The sequence below is a fragment of the Odocoileus virginianus genome, chromosome 31 (assembly GCF_023699985.2).
Source record: "Odocoileus virginianus isolate 20LAN1187 ecotype Illinois chromosome 31, Ovbor_1.2, whole genome shotgun sequence".
NCBI classification, from domain to species: Eukaryota; Metazoa; Chordata; class Mammalia; order Artiodactyla; family Cervidae; genus Odocoileus; species Odocoileus virginianus.
The window spans coordinates 28,558,480-28,575,913 of record NC_069704.1 but is presented as its reverse complement, the minus strand read 5'-3'; the positions used below and the strand labels follow the sequence as shown (position 1 = coordinate 28,575,913).

The following is a 17,434-nucleotide window of genomic DNA, read 5'->3' as shown; positions in this document are numbered from 1 at the left end:
TACTCATTAAAGAAACAGAAGCACAGCAAACTGTTGAATGCTTATTTCTTCTGAAAATTTTCTCTTTTGTGTATGTTACATTTTAAATAAATGAGTTAAACTAGTCTGATTCTGATTCAGCTAGACCAGAATAGATGGGTACATCATATGACTTTGGTGTTGAAGGCTATTTGATTTTATTCTTCAGTGCATGCACGCTAAGTCTCTTTAGTCATGCCCAACTCTTTGAAACTCTGGACTGTAGCCTGCCAGGCTCCTCTGTCCATGGGATTCTCTAGGCAAGAATACTGGAGTGGGTTGCCATGCCCTTCTTCAAGGGATCTTCCCTACCCAGGGATCGAACCCATGTCTCCTATGTCTTCTGCATTGGCAGGCAGGTTCTTTACCAATAGCACCTTCTGGGAAGCCCCAGTATATTCTTCAGTCCCAACTATAAAGTTATTTTAACCAATAAGAAACCTATTTTTCTTTTTTCAGAGCTGAGAAAAAAAGACAATTGCCTACATAGAATCCAGAGTCTCATCTTCCACTCAATTCAGTAACTCAAAGGGAGTAAAAGTGAGTGATACAACAAATCTCTTTTGGTGTGAGAAATTTGTGAGTGGATCTTTATGTAGACAAAGATAAAAAAAAGTTGTAGATATTTTTTTCCAATTATAATTCAGGAAACTTGGAAAACACAGAACTTTATTTTAAAAAATAGTACTAAAATACCATCACTCAGGGATAATCACTATTAACAATTTTTGGAGGTATTCCAGGGATTTTAAAAATATTTACATGCACATTCTCCTATGATTATGGAATACTGTTTTATAATCTGATGCTTTCACTTCATGATGTAAATATTATCCCTTTTCCATAACTATTTTTAGTCTAAAATTGCTAATGGTTTTGCTGTAATCTATCATAAATATTCCACAATTTATTTAATTCTCTATTGTTGGATATACAGGTTGTTCCTAATTTTCAGACTAATAAAAATGCTTACAAACATTGCTATACAGACATATTTGCCCTTACATTTCATTATTTGGTTTGGAATAGTTCCGAGGGATAGAACTTCCAGGTCAAAAGCTTTTGAAGTGTGCTACTAAAGAACTATTTGGGAAAGATGCTCTACTATTTGCTGGCAGCAGGAGGTGGTTAGGGGACTCTGAAGGCAGAAACAGTGCAAGGGGTGACACATGAAATCTACAGTCAAATTGCTCATATCTGAGCCAATCTTGGAAGACTGTTTATCTAAGTAGAGATGATACTAGCTCCTACACCATGAAGTTGTTTTGCAGGCCAAGTGATGGAATATACATAAAGTTGGACATGGTAAACAATTAACAAATGTCATCTGCTTTATTACTGTTGTTATTTTCCTTCACGCTCAGTAGTATTCCCAGAGTCTTTAAATGCCAACTGGTCTATAAACTTGGCTTCTGCATTTCTGCCAGGGGCATCTGTTGAGGTCAAGGAGACTGGCTAATGACTGGGGAAAAAAACCTGTGAAGAGTGGACTTCAGAAGAGGGAGGTTTAATAAGGCTGTTCTCCCCTGAAACCTGGGAAGGCTCACTGCAAACCTTTCCCAGAAATGAAGGCTCAAAAGAAATGTGCCAAATGGAAACTTTCAGGGGTACCAGCGCTGCCCTTTCACTGCATACAGCAGCCTCTTCATCCAACAAAAGGCAAAGAGTAGCTTCTGCGGAAGGACAAACTCAAGCTACCTTAAAGAAGAGGGTAGGTCCCTGTGGCAGGAGGGACCTGGGAGAAGTAAAGCTTCCTCTGGTTTCCTGTTACTGTGGGGACACGTAGGGGTGTATCTCAGGACAGGAAGGAGAAAATATTTCCTTAGGATACGAAGGTGCTACTTGAAAGATGCGCTGAAGAGAGAAATACAAGTATCTTATTAACACTAATTTGTAATGGTGTGCGGGGTGGACACGCTTAGGAGGAAATAAAACTTCATGGTGATGAGGTGTGTCTGATTCAGACACTTTAGGAGATGAATAGCTGCCGGCTGCATTGGAACTCTCCCCACCCCACGCCCCAGCCTCAGGCACTGGGGCCAGAACTCAGCCCTCTTCCCTGAAGAGGGAACAGGAAGGGGGACGCCAGCTGCGGAAAGAGTTCACAGGAAGTGTGTGTTGAGAATGAGACGGAAGACCGTGGGAAAGAAGAGGGTCCACAGGAACCTCCCCCGGTCTGGGGTGCTGGCACTCGGGGGTCCCCACAGGGAAGGGAGGAGCCTTGTGGCTGGAGAGGGACTCTATCCCTGAGGGCACTCTTAGGGGGTTCACGCAACTTGAAAGTGAAAGTGTCAGTCAGTCGTGTCTGACTCTTTGCGACCCCATGGGACTGTAGCCCACCAGGTTACTCTGTCCTTGGGATTCTCCAGGCAGGAATCCTGGAGTGGGTTGCCATTTCCTTCTCCAGGGGATCTTCCCGACCCAGGACTTGAACTCGGTACTCCTGCATTTCGGGCAGATTCTTTACCATCTGAGCCACCACGTCTCAGCAAAGAACTTCCACCTTCATGGGGAGCTGGTGGGAAGGAGTGACGTGGTCCTAAGGAGACATGGGGAGAAACCCCTCACTGTGGAGTGTGGATGGTGAGCACCCAGCCTCAGAAATGCTGAAACCAACTTGCCTGTGTCTTTGCACAGAGGCGCTAGAGAGGCACCACATACAGCAAAAGTGGAGGCCCCCACAGAGCAGAGCTCTAAAATCCAAAAGTGCCAAAGATGGACTGGTAGGACCTCAGAAGCTCATTTGGGAAAATGAGGTAGACTTCCTAGAGAACATTCGAGTTTTTCACAATTAGAGCAATTAAAAAAAGAAAAAAATGGCTGAGAAAGATGTGTCCCTATCACATAAACTAGAGATCAGCAAAGTTTTCCTGTGATGGGCAATATTTTTGGCTTTGTGGGCCATGTGGTCTCTGCTGCAGTTCTTTGTATTAAAGTCTAAAAGAAGCCACAGATAATACATGAGCAAGTGGGTGTGAGTGACTGTGTTCCAAAAAAATTTCTTTACACCTATAGAGAGCTGCCTGGGTTTGGTCCACAGGTCATACAGGTCACAGTTTGCTAACTGGTAATGTATGTAAACATCTAGAACATTAGATCTTTTTTTTTTATTGGTTTCAGAAACTAAGAAGCCTGTGTGTGGCAGTCTGTTATACTGACTTCAGATTTACCTTAAGCATTTGTTTCTGAGCCAACATTAGCGTGTGGACTCCAGTCTCCTCACTGGGTTGTGAGGATCTTATCAAGATGCATGATCTACAGGGCACATCACACATGAGGTGCTCTGTTTGCAAATTCACTTCTTCATGTGGTGAAGCTATATTTGAAGCATACTCTCATATAACATAGATGTCAGAATCTTAATTCATGTGAATTTTTAAAAACTGGCTCTTTAAATTTTGTGACCTAATTTGCAAGCAGGGTTCAGTTCAGTTCAGTTCATTTGCTCAGTCATATCTGACTCTTTGCGACCCCATGGACTGCAGCACGCCAGGCCTCCCTGTCCATCACCAATTCCTGGAGTTTACTTAAATTCAAGTCCATTGAGTCAGTGATGCCATCTAACCATCTCATCCTCTGTCATCTCCTTCTCCTCCTGCCTTCAATCTTTGAAAAGATTGAAGAGAAAATCAAAGAAGAGAAACCATTGCCAAAGATATGTGAAGCTATGAAAAGGTGATAAACAGATTCAAAATTCATGCCACGTGAAAGACACAAAACTGAAGACCGGCACCTTGCCTGTACTCTCCCTCCTTTCCCCAGAGAAGATATAAGATGGACTCACTCTTCTCTTCTTTAAAGTAAGCTGCATTCATTTTTCTGTAAGTATTCATTCAATACAGAACAATAACAAGAAAAATAGCTTAAACAAAATGGAAGTTTATTTCTATCAAATTGAAGGAGATTGAAATTTGACAAGTCCAGGCTGGTACAGAAGTCATTTTGGCATCCTCAGGGACCCAGGCTCTTTTCTTTCTGTTGCAAGTTTCTAAGCCTGGTCATGGTCCAAGGTTGCTACCCAAGTTTTAGCCATCACATCTGCATTTTGATCAGAAAAAAGGAAGATAGAAGGGGAAGGGTACATGTCACTGGCCAGAATTTAGTTACCTGCCCACATCTAGCTACATCGGAGAGTGGGAAATGTAGACTATATATGTGGGTAACAATGTAGATAGAGGAGCCTGGTGGCCTACAGTCCATGAGATCACAAAAGAGCTCAGACACAACTTAGTGACTAGACAACAACAATAACATAGTGCCCAGATAAAATTTAGGGTTTTGGTTTTTTTTTAATTAGAGGATGATAGATATCGAGAAGCATCTACCCATAGGGGATGTGCTCAGTTGCTCAATTGTGTCTGACTCTTTATAACCCCATGGACTGTAGCCCACCAGGCTCCTTTGTCCATGGGATTTTCGAGGCAAGAATACTGGAGTGGGGTGTCATTTCCTTTTCCAGGGGACCCATAGGGAGAGACAGGTATTAGTCTAATAATGATTCAAAAGTATAAGTGATTAGCTGTGAGAAGTATTACGAAAGGGATAAAGAACTACTGGAGTCGATAAAAATCTGTTTGAGAGAGCAGGGAGTGTTTAAGAAATACTGCTCTTGAAAAGGGACTCTCAGCTGGAACTTGATTGATGGGTAGGTGTCATCCAAGCATAGAAATAGTAGGAACAGCCTTCCTAGCAGAGAGCACAGTGTATGCAAATCCAGGCATCCCGGAGAGCTGGGCTCTGCCATGGTCCAGCAGCTGAATACAGGTCAGCATTGTAGGCCTGGCGTGTAGTCAAGGGAGAGAGGCCTGTGGCCGAGCTGGGAAACTGGGGAGGACTCAGAATATTAGGCGCTTTAGAAGTCATGTTGAAAATTTTGTTTTAGGTACAATAGGAAGTCATTCAAAGATTCTAATTGGAGGGCTGGCTCCATCTGATTTATGTTTCAGAAGGGTCCTTCTGGCTGTCTGCTGCATGGGGTTGGCTGGCTGTAGGGTGGGAGGGAGAGGAGGTTCCCAGTGCAGGGGGCAGACGGTGGATGGGGACAGACAGTAGAGGTAGAACAGAGGGGTCTCGGTGAGGACTGGCTGTGGGGGATGGGCACACGGGTGCTTTCTGGGTACAGTGGTTAATGCTGAGCACCACTGGCCAAGAGACTCTGTTCTTGGGGGCATTATTAACTGTCAAAGCCTCAGTCCTAAGGGTGCTGGCTGCTAATGAGGCTTCAATCTTCCTGTCTGGGATCAAAATGAAGAATCACAAAACAATAAGATAGGCTTCCCCAGCCAGGTTTTTCTAGCATTTGTCCCTTAACCACCTTAAAAAGTCTTTCCTGTAGCTCAAATGGTAAAGAATCTGCCTGTGATGCAAGAGACCAGGGTTCGATCCCTGGGTCGGGAAGATCCTCTGGCGAAGGGAATGGCAATCCACTCCAGTATTCTTGCCTGGAGAATTCCATGGACAGAGGAACCTGGCAGGCTACAGTTCGTGGGGTCACAAAGAGTCAGACATGACTGAGTGACTAACAAACACACATACACACACACCTTAACAAGGGTCCACGTCACTTGATCAGCATCTAGTTGGCTCAGAGCCGCCAAGGCAAGACTGGAAATGACAGAGTGTAGGGAGTGGAATTGTTAAGACATGAAGGGAGGAGATTCATTCCTTAGGTTCACACTCATCTAGGTGGTGTGCTATCTTAGTGTTCAGGTGACTGATGGATTTATTCCAAACTATAATCAACCGTGGCAGTCTCCGAACTTCCAGCCTGTAAGGTTAAGCCCATCAAAGCTGCCTGTGTTACTGTTTGGAAATGATGCTGTTTCTCTGAGTCCCTGACCCACCATTCATTGCCAGAAGTTGGCCTGTGTCTCGAGGTCATTCCTGGACTTGGGTTAAAATTATAAGCTTAAGACAGAAACAAACTGTCACTTCCTTGTAAATCAAACAACACATGATGGAGCAAAGCACAAGTTCAAAGGTCAGCACTGACATTACTAAAATGTTTTCTTTGCTTTATATTTTAATCATGCAAGTATAACTGGAGATGAATAATAAACACAGTGTAGTTGAGAGTTTTGTTTTTAGAGAGTCTGGACCTATGAAATGAGCAACCCCACCACATTCACTGTGAGCCTTGTCAAGAATTGCAGTTTGGGGCAGAAGTGCTAAAGAATGTGAACTGAAGCAAATGGTACAGATGGAACATGTGAAGAGTCCAAATCTGTTATCAATGTCCTCTTGTCACCCCTGGTCAATGTGCACAACTAGATTTATCTTCTTGCAACAGACATACAAAAATACCACATTCCTTTATCATCGAAATGTTGCAAAAGCATTAGCAGAACTCCTTGGGGGCCTGGTTATCTTGATAGAGGAATTACTGACACCCAGCTCCGCACTCAAGGCTGCAGAATGTAATTATCCCATGATCACCCAGAGTACTTTGTTCCCTGGATGTCTCTCATCTACAGTGCATTTTCTGGATGCCTTCCTGTTCCATTAAAGCATTTATGTCTATAGAAGTGCTTTAGAAGTCACCGGGGCTCTAAAAAATTAAAGGGAATGAATTTTAAAACCACAGTTATTTTACCTACTTCTTGAAAACAAAAAATAAAGGCTGACATCTGGTAAGTAAGAAACTTCCCCTGGAACCCAAGTAACTAACTTTTATTTTCTCATCATGAAAGGGGCGGATCTCCATTGGTGGCCTTTCTTATTTACACCACACACATGGCGATGGCTCCGACATCCAGTTCCTTTAGTATAAACAGAAAGGATGGCCTTTTTCTGTGGAAGTTAATGAATTGAAAAACAAAGCTGTTCTGTATACCCACTTCTTCCAAACGAATAAAAGAACTACAGTGTTCTGAGACTTGGGCAAAATAGTTGCATTCAAATTAATTTTGCCCCTTTTACTCTCCCCCTCCCCACTTCCCACCACTCCCCCCCACCACACTCGCTTTTTCAGGAGAAAAAAGAACCATTTAATCACCTTATAAGGGCAGAGAGCATTAAGGGAATAGAGCGAGAGTCATGAGGCCCAGATCTTATTCTTGGCTCAGACGGGGCCTCACTGGGCGATCCTGGGCCATCCCTTAACCGCGAGCCTCTGTTGATGCAGCTGTAATATGGGGACGCAGACGTGTGTGTGTGGTACCGATGTGGGACCTCGGGGAGAGGTCCAAAGCTGAATGTGGGGTCCATTTTGCTGGTTGTACGCTGTTTCCAATTTGAAAAGGCTGTCTGCAACTCAGGAATTACAAAGTGACCTGGTAGGTCTTAGATGGATAACTGGTATATAGATGCATGAAAAAGAAAAAAAAAAAAAAGCCCTAAGGGTCTCTGGGTCTCTTGAAATTAGATTGCCAGGGCAAAAAGAGCTGCTAGTATCTGACTTTATAAAGAGTTCATCACAAAAGTAAAGTATGGTTCACGGTTTTTTTTTTCCTAAAAAATTAATGTGGTGTTTCCTATAGTGTATTTGAAGGATAAAGGAAAAAAGGAGTGAGCATGTCCAAGTTCCTCTAGGCAGCACCTGGGAGCCCTGCTTATGGTGGAAATCCAGTCAAACTCTGCACCCGGGCAGGGACCCAAGGGATGTCACCCCTTCCTCTGGAATTTGATTGTGTTCACCAACCAGAGTCACTTGATGCTAACTGCAGGTCCCTTTTGCAGGGTTCCTCATGAACCCAAGCAGAGGGAACAGAACCCGTCTGAGACCACCTTCTACCAACAAACATGCCGCCCCATGCTTCTTCTGACTTTGTGGAAGCCCAGCAGACCTGCCTTCTCGTGGCTTCCTTTCTGCCCCAGAGCTCCCCCGCCCTGCCGCCGTGGCTGCCCGGACCTCAGCTCACCCATCAACTCATAAGAAATGGTCTTACCAACAACAAAAAAATGGTCTTAACAGGGACAGTAAAAAAAGATTCGCGCCCAGTAGCCGAAAGCCTGAAATTGAGAAAGGAAACCCAAGAGTTTGTCTTACTGCTGTTGCGGTGGGTGTCTTTGAACTTGGATTGGGTTAATCATCACCTGCTTTCAGGGTGCTTGGAAATCACAAATGGTAATGGTGCTTCTGACCCAAGAAAGGCTGTGGAATGAAGGCTTCAACCCACCCTTCTCTCTCTTCCTCCTGCAAACACTTCCCTTAATTCTAGCTGTCCAAAGAGGATTCTTAGCTACAAGAGACAGAGTTTACATTTGATTGGCTTCCAAACATGCCTTTAAAAAGTTCTGTTCTTCTCTACATATGCCCTTCAGGTGTGCTAGGACTGGGTCTTTTTACACAGTGTACCTACTTTACCTACCCAATGGCCCAGTGGTGAAGAATCCACCTGCAATGCAGGAGTCAAAGGAGACATGGGTTTGATCCCTGGGTCAGTCCCCTGGAGGAGAAAATGGCAACCCACTCCAGTGTTCTTGCCTGGAGAATCCCATGGACAGAGGAGCCTGGCTGGCTACAGTCCAAAGGGTCACAAAGAATTAGACACAACTGAGCATGTGGTAACTATATATACCTACTTTTCTTACCTTCCTCTCCTGCTCCAGTCCTTGCCAGAGTGAAACAAGACAGTGGCCATGTTTTCCTTAAAAGCTGACACTCCCCCACCCCTGCCCCACAGACACCTCCAGTGCTTGCAAATGGGGGTCTAAATTTCTTTGCAGTGCCTACGAGGCCCTTCTCCATCTGGCTCTGACCCAACTTCATCTCCTCTCCCTCCCAATTCCGTCTCTCCCCTACCTCTTTCCAAACAGCTTCAGGTCTGGGAACACATTATTCCTTCTGTAGTGTGTTACCTACCTTTCCACTCTCTTATTCTCCCTGCTGAATTCCCATGCATCCTTCAAGACCCAATTCAAATGTGATATATTAAAGCCTGGGGCTGCTCCCGCCTCTGTCTGTGGGCAGAGTTAATTGCTCTTTCCTCTGAAGTATCACTGCCCCTCTGAGTGTTTCTCTTCCAGATGAAGCATCACATTGTAGAGGACCTACTGCTCACATGCCCATTTCTCTCCCTAAACTATACATTCCTTATGGTCAGGGGTAAGATCTTATTCATCTTTATGATACTAGTTCCTAGATCAAGGCCAACAGATGTTCAATAAGCTAGCCAAGATTACATGTATTCAACTCTAAGTCCCAATCAATATATTCCTTTGCTTTAGAGTTGGAAAAATATCTAGAAATTGAAATCAACGCTATCTTAGCTAAGTTTTCTGAATTTTGGAGGATAGGTATAAGTGTAAGTTCACCATTAGAACTAGTGCAAAGATGAAGATACATCTTAAGAGTACAAGCATTAGTCACTCAGTTGTGTCCAACTCTTTGCAACCCTGTGGACTATAGTCTGCTAGGCTCCTCTATCCATGGAATTCTCCAGGCAAGAATACTGGAGTAGGTTGCCATTCCCTTCTCCAGAGAATCTCCAGTTCAATCTCCCAGCCCAGGAATTGAACCAGGTCTTCTGCATTGCAGGCAGATTCTTTACCACCTGCGTCACCAGGGAAGCCCTAGAGTATTTCACCTAGAGTACAGAGCTTTACCTAGAGTACAGGGCTCTAGGTAAATGAAAAAGTCCTGTTTTAGATAGACTGCATTAGGAAAGAGGTTCACGTACACTAACCTGAGTGGTAACAACGCTTCAGTTTTCCTCCGTGTTTACTGTTATCGGACACGGCTCAGTCCTGCCTATGAATGTACAATGGGCCCCTACAACAACTTTTCAAGGTGGGCATTAGGATTATTATTCCAGTTTCACAGGTGGGTAAACTGAAAATGTGGGAAGTTTCAGAGTCACGGAGCTGCTAAAGGAGGTATGAACCTGGAGGGCTGATGCTGAAGCCTTTTTGTTCCACCACCACCCACTGCACCCCCAGGTCTACCACACCACACACACAGTACCATTTGATGAGCAGAGGGAGTCTGATTGGTTGTGAAAGAAACATGAGTAACAATTTTAGGAAATGCTATGTGTCAACCACTGTCCTACCTATTAACTCATTTAACACTGGCAATGACCTTGTGAGAGGGGTACAATTATTATCCTCATTTTACAGATGAGAAAACAGAGACAGAGAAGTTAGCCGTTTGCCCAGAGGCCACGTAGCTAATAAGTGGCAAATTTGGGATAGAAACCAGACAGGCTGGCTCCAGAGACCTTGCTCTTAACGACCCTGCTCGGCAATCTCCCAGGAACCCTGGGACGAGGATAGATGTTCAGACAGGATCCAAAGCTGTGGGAGCATGAAGAATTGGAGGTTCTCAGGGACCATCCCCGAGGCCCACCAGAAAGCCTATCAGCTCCTCTCAAGCTCCCCTAAAGACACATAACCTCTAGGTAAAAACAATGCTCTTACAAGGCAAACTCAGGCTTCATGAGATGCAGTTCAGAGGCCCACCCCTGCTTCTTCTAAAAAAACATTCTGGGACACTCAGAAGGCTCTGTTCTCAAAGGCCCTGCTATTGCCTGGATCAGTGCAGTCACTGTTTCCTCCAACTTCCCCCATGAGCAGCATCATCTTTTAGTATAAGTAGCTTCCTTCTCCCTTCTAGCCTCTGCTTATCACAGCCCCAACTTTCCTTATAACCCTCACTTGGCAGGACCCCTGGTGGCCTCCTTTACATGTCAACTTGATTCTTTCTGCCTGATGACTCTCTGTTCACTTCTCCACTTCAAGCACAGCTACTAATCATTTTATTCCTTTAACTTTTTCTGACTCACTTTTTTTGGAAGGAAGGCACTGATAAGTCTCATTCATCTTTTCAAATAAGATGGTAAAGGTTGCTGGCCAACCTGTAAACTTACTGTCCTTGGCCCAGGTGTGAGGACTTTGAGCTTTGGGGAGACAGATGGGGATAAGAGGGTAGGGGGCAGGGCAGAGACACATGGGGAAAGAAATGGCCACCTAAGGCTGCCTCCTCATCAAGGACTGAGGGCAAGGTGGTCCCTTTTGAAAAAGCTACAAATATGGAAGCCACAGGGATGGATGTGGTTGGTAAAATACCGTAGACCGTGAACAGTCTCTCTGTTGCACTTTATAACCAACTCACTCCAATCCAAGAAATCTTACTCTATAACTAGAGGCAGAAGGGTGTTCCTACTGGTTAATATCTGAAAAACCAACTGATTCAGTCAGGTCCCAGCAGAAAACAGATGGCAAAGGCAAGCAGGATATGTAGAGAGAGTTCAGTGAAGGAACTATTTACAAAGTAGTGAGTGGGCAGTGTATAGAGAAGCCAACAAAAGATGGTGATGCTTTGGGGGGCCATGACCATCTCTAGGCCTAAAGGGCTGGGTAGGGAGTAGTTACTGGAGCCCAGAGACAGCTGCACCATCACTGTGTCTGTGTCTGCAGGAGATGGCCACCCAACAGCCCCATGACTTTGGGGAAAGGAATACAGTCTCTGCTCACCTGTGACTCAGAAGGAAAGGAGCCAGGAAACTCAACACCCTGCTCCCTCCTCCTCCTGCTCTTTGATCTACTGCCAGGGCCTTGCTCCGGCTGCACCACGCTGGAGCCAGAGGGCAGCGAGGCCCACAGGAAGATTCTGTAGAGTCTCCCAGGGCACACAGCATGTGAAGAAGGCAGAAGGGGTGCAGGAGGGGCAGGAGAAGACACTCAGAACAGTGATTTCCTTGTCCTAAGGCCCTTGTTGTCCCGAGGTAACCGCACTGACGTGGTGCCTAAGAAAGTAGCGTATTCCCTGCTTATTACATTTCACATATTTTCAAGGAAATCAGACTGTTAGCATACCACATCCTGGAGCTTCAAGTATGTTTTCCTGGGATCTCATGAGAATTTCCACTTCAGTGGAGAGTAGTTGAATATTCCCATAACACCAAAAAGGAACAGATGTGGGAGAGAGCGGGACAGGACAGACCTCCAAGGACTCATCGTTCAGCTGAGGGCATGTGGTAGGGCTGGCAGTAAGGCCCGTGAGCCAGGGGCAGCTGGGCATGTCCACACCTCAGAGGATGGCAGGATATGACCACCGTGGCACATGTCAGGCGTCCAGAACATAAGGTGCAACCTAGGAGAGAAATGGGAGACAGAAAATGCTCAAATGGATTTATTCTGAATTTATTAAGGTTAAACTTCTGCCACGTGGTAGAATGGGGGTTTCAAAAAGAAATAACTCTTAATGTAAAATAAAAAAAATTTTTTTTTCACACTTGCCCCTGGGAGTGGCATATTCTCTCCCCACAGCAAATTCTATGGTTGCTGTTTTGAGTGGAGAATAGCGTTTAAGCCCAGAATGAAAGCACAACTCCCATATCTGCATTTTCTTTAGGATAGAACTGTTCCCAGAGGAGGAGTTTGTCCTGAGTTAAAAGGTGTTAATTGATGTAAGTGTTCAAGTCTATAAAAAGTCGATGATAGAATAAGATATGGCACTCAGTGAAAGTTGCTTCATTATTTCATCTTTGAAGGCCCAAATGAAGGCATGTTTAGATAAAAAATACCTCCCAGGGAGTTAAAAATGTACTGGCCTCAAGTATATCTCTTTCCCATCACTCATGCACGTTCACACAAAGAGGAAACCACTAAGGGAGGCTTGATGTTTAGTTGTTCTAGAAGTTGGTGGGAGGCAGGAAGGTTGAAGGTCCTGGCATGTGCCTCTAATTTATTTCCTTCTACTTTCCCAAGAGTGGGAGAAAAAATATTTGTGAACTTCATATTATTAAAAAGTTCGTGCTGTCTGCTTAGCTCTTACCTATAAGCCTTTCATTTTTCTAGGGCAAGAATGAGCTTCAATCTCCAGATTATTTCACTTAGTAGACTCTGATTTTGTGTGCTTCCCCAAAAGGTAAGTATGAGTACTTTTTTTTCCAAAAAGTCTCTTTGAACATTCTTTTGTGTCTTTTACATCTTCTTCCTGCAGCATTAGCCATTCCACATATGATTGCCCAAGGGCAAAGGCACATTTTGAAATGGCTGTTCTACTTCTCAAGCACACACTTACATGCTCACTCTCTCCCTTTTAATCTCTTTGTCTCTTCCCAACACACAATTAATACTTAACAGGTGATGGCTGGTGTTTCCCTAACAAAATTGAGGACTCCAAGCCTTCATCACCTACTTTAAGTTGAATGGTGATGGCACACATGATAATCCTCCTGGGTAAGAACCTCACTTTTGGCATCTGAGCATTCCTCTCCTAATTTCAAGAAATTAAGATACTCTCCTTTCTTCCCTGTAGCTCAAATGGTAAAGAGTCTGCCTATAATGCAGGAGACTCGGGTTCGATCCCTGGGTAGGAAAGATCCTCTGGAAAAGGGAATGGCAATCCACTCCAGTATTCTTGCCTGGAGAACCCCATGGACAGAAAAGCCTGGAGGTCTATACTTTGTGGGGTTGCAAAGAATCAGACACAACTGAACGACTTAACACTTCACTTTACTTCCTTTCTTCAGCTATCCTTGGGCACTGGGTTTCATACTGCAGGTCCTAAAATCAATGCAATGGCTCATGACTAGCATTAAACAAACAAACAAAAAACAGTGACATAGAATTTAAAATAGCAAAATGTGCTGCATACATTAAAACAAATATGAGAGTGTTGTTTAGTCATGCCTACTTGTATACGCTTGTGTTGGTTTACAGTGTAAAATACATTTCTTATTATGGATCACCTCAAAGTTCTGAAGTCACTGAACTCAGGTTATTTAAAGGCAAATTCTTCAATTTACAGCCATGTTTTTGAAGGCTTGGCCTTGTGGTCTGGTTGACCAGGTGCTCTGCTGGACTTGAAGGTCCTTGTCTATCCATGTTTCCAACTTCTTAAAAACATTTCCATTCCTAATTCAGGGCTCCCAAGTGCTGCTCTCCTCCCACCAGGTAATCCTTCTTCCAAGTGACATTCCAGGGCTCAGAAAGGGATTACCTAGAGAGTCATTCTAGAGAGTCTAGCCTTTACCTAGAAAGCCTAGACTTTGGATTCTGCTATCTAGGAAACTGTTCAGGGGTGAACCTGGGACTGATCTCATAGAAAGACTTCTGTTCTTTCCTTTCCCTTCTGGCACACCCTCTCATACCTCCAGTTCTAGACCCACCAAGCCATGGCTAGGGAATCTTGGAAATGGCAGCTGTGAAGGGATTATTACTGCAGTCCCAGGGCAGAGAACTCTCCAGAGGATTTTGGTAATCTTGTCCTCTCTGTCTACTGACTTTTTGAAAAGTGCATGACATCCCATCATTTCAAGCTCAAGAAATAATTTAAACTTAAAAGTATCAGTGATCCAACAAAATTCCACCAAATAATCAAACATTCTCTCAACATTTCTTGAGAAACATTTTACTATGTCAGACACTACAGCAAGAGGCAGGCACTAGGCTGGATATACCATAGGAAGGAAGACATAACCTCAGAACCTCAACTCTACGGCGAAAGACAGCTACCCTGAGAAATCATTATGATATACTTGTTTTCCTAGACGTAGGAATAAATGCTGTAATTTCTCATAGCAAGGAAATGTCACTTGAACGGGGGAAAGATGGGAAAGGTTTTACAAAGGAGGAGATATTTGAACTGAGTCTTGAGGACCTGGGGGCGTAGAGCTGGCTTCAGAGGAGACTCCAAAGGAGACTGCATGCATGCATGCTCAGTCACTCAGTTGTGTCTAAGTGTTTGCAATGCCATGGACTGTAGACCACCAGGCTCCTCTGTCGATGAGATTTCCCAGCCAAGAACACTGGAGTGGGTTGCCATTTCCTTCTCCAGGGGATCTTCCTGACCCAGGGATCGAACCCCAGTCTTCTTCATCCCCTGCATTGGCCAGATTCTTTACCACTTGACCACCTGGGAAGCCCTAGGGCTGGGTTGTAAAGAGTTTCACATGCCATATTTAAGAGGATGTATTATCCCAAGGGCAACAGGGAGCCAGTAATGATTTTAAAGCTTGTGATTCATATGATTTAATTTATAAACAAAAATGTTTACTCCAGCTCTGTTGGAAATAACAAACATTAGAAAAAATCAATTGTTTGTAATTAGAGGGCATGTTCAATAAATCATTGACTATCTATACAATAAAATAACATATGCCTCCTGTTCCACAAAAAATATGATGATGCTTTTGATATTAATTAGCATAAAAAGAGTGCTTTTACTGAACTTTTTTTTAACATTTACTACTGTAATACTTTTTCTTAAACTCAGATTTTAAATTGACTTTGAATCTTTTCAAAGGTTGCCTGATAAAAGTCCTGTGCAAAATGAGAGTCTAAAATAAAAGGAATAATAGGAAACACCAGATTCAAATATTCTAAGTCCATATGAAGGGTCATTCTTTGAGTCTTATATTGGTGGTAATAAAAAGATGCAACTTTTCCTTCCTTGTCTCAAATTTCAGCCCCAGGTGATTTCCCTGAGACTTGTGTCTGTATTGCCATCCCATCATCATTCCTTCGCTTGTCAGTGTTCAGTACTCTGCCCCTTGCTCACAGAAACCCTGCTTCCCATCCCTAGATGCTTATAGGAGGCCTGATGGAGCTGACAGCCAGGCATCTCTGTCACCACAGCAACTACTGTTCTACTCAGACCAACACGGTAAGAAGGATGAAAGAGTTCCTCTTCTCTTACCTGGCAGGCCAGCTATTCTTTTCCAACTATGAGTTTCATCATTTTTCTAGGGGTTAGATTCTGTCATATGCTAGATTATTTATCATTCACAATGGACATATTCTCTTCACAGGTTGGACTAGAGAAACTGAAAAAATGATGAGAATTTCTGTATTATTCCAAGTGGTAAGAACTAGTACAAAGATAGAACAGAATATAAACCCCAGAATGAGATTCTAGAATATTTAAGAATTTGATACACCCTAGGACAAATGATATATAAATAATGTATCTAAAAATGAAGTACCATCTCAAAGGTTATTCAAATATATATCCCATGCTATACATTTAATAAATTTTGCAGAATGATACAAATTTTACTCTAGATTTTCTTAAAGAGCTTCATCTTTAGAAAACTTCCCACAGATCTTCTCTAGAAGTATTTCCCCATCCCAAAGTTCAATGCTCATGTGAAAGTGAAGTTGCTCAGTTGTGTCTGACTCTCTGTGACCCCATGGACTGTAGCCTACCAGGTTCCACCATCTGTGGGATTTCCCAGACAAGAATACTGGAGTGGGTTGCCATTTCCTTCTCCAGGAGATCTTCCCGACCCAGGAATTGAACCCGGGTCTCCCGCATTGTAGGCAGACGCTTTACCCTCTGAGCCACCAGGGAAGTAGTTACCAAATACCTCTCCTTTTGGTCAGCCACACAGATTCCTCATTGTGTCCATGCGCTCTCTTTCAGCATCTCTCTTCCCTTCTACCCTGTATCATAATGGGCTACATCAGAGGTCACTAGGACTTCTCACCTGCCCCCCAACCTAGACCTCTCTGAGATGGCCACAGCACCTAGAATTTCTTTCTTATCATCCCTTGCTCCCCATGGACAAAACACATTGCAATTCTTTGGAAATGGAGACTTTTTCTCACATCAATGAAAAATTCATGGGCATTTGGGGAAATAAAATTCTCTACCTTGTTGACAAATCAGTAAGGATGGATCATTCAGTAACTGACGGCTGACACTGCTGAAGCTGAAGCACCAATACTTTGGCCACCTGATGCAAAGAGCTGACTCACTGGAAAAGACTCTGATGCTGGGAAAGATTGAAGGCAGGAGGAGAAGGGGACGACAGAGGATGAGATGGTTGTATGGCATCACCGACTCAATGGACATGAGTTTGAGCAAGCTCTGGGAGGTGATGAAGGACAGGGAAGCCTGGTGTGCTGCATTCCATGAGGTCACAAAGAGTCAGACACGCCTGAGCCACTGAACAACAACAAGTACTACTAGCTAACTACCTGTGGAAAACTGTTAAATTTTCCTCCTCACACCAAAATACATTCCAGATTGTTTGAAGAAGTAAATTTGTAAAATAAAAACCTAAATGAAATAGAAAAATACAGGTGGATATTCAACTGATCCCATATAAATAGTAACACTAAAGATGTTGGCTACCACTTCATAAAAATACAAAATTCTGCATGTCATAAAATGCTACAGAAATGTTTAGAAATGAAAATCTAAAAGAATATTTGCAACAGTTATGACAGATCAGTGTTTCTTCTTGCTAACTTCTAAAAAAAAAAATCCTTTACATATCAACATGAAGAAACAAGCATGTCACCAGGAAATTGACAAAAAATGGTAAGCAGACTTAGACAATTCACAAATATCTGGAAAGCCAATAAATACTGAAAAAAAGGACGTCCAGCCTTCACGAAGCTAACATCCCTTTGAAGGGATGGTCTTGCTCTGGTAGAAGGGGTGGACCAAGGAGGTCAGGAAAACTGTGGCTTATGGCCAGTGAGTTGGGTTATAGCAAAATCTTTCCTGCTGACACTGGGC

General features: G+C 43.6%; 1 long non-coding RNA gene across 1 annotated transcript; it reads right to left on the bottom strand.

Moving 5' to 3' along the window:
• Window positions 1-3,906: 3,906 nt before the first annotated feature.
• Window positions 3,907-16,824, bottom strand: LOC110137697 (uncharacterized). Its single transcript, XR_011484868.1, has 4 exons — window positions 16,561-16,824; window positions 15,605-15,731; window positions 11,776-12,052; window positions 3,907-4,056 (listed from the first exon to the last, which is right to left on the bottom strand). It is a non-coding gene; the product is annotated as an uncharacterized lncRNA (long non-coding RNA).
• Between the last annotated feature and the right edge of the window lie 610 nt (window positions 16,825-17,434).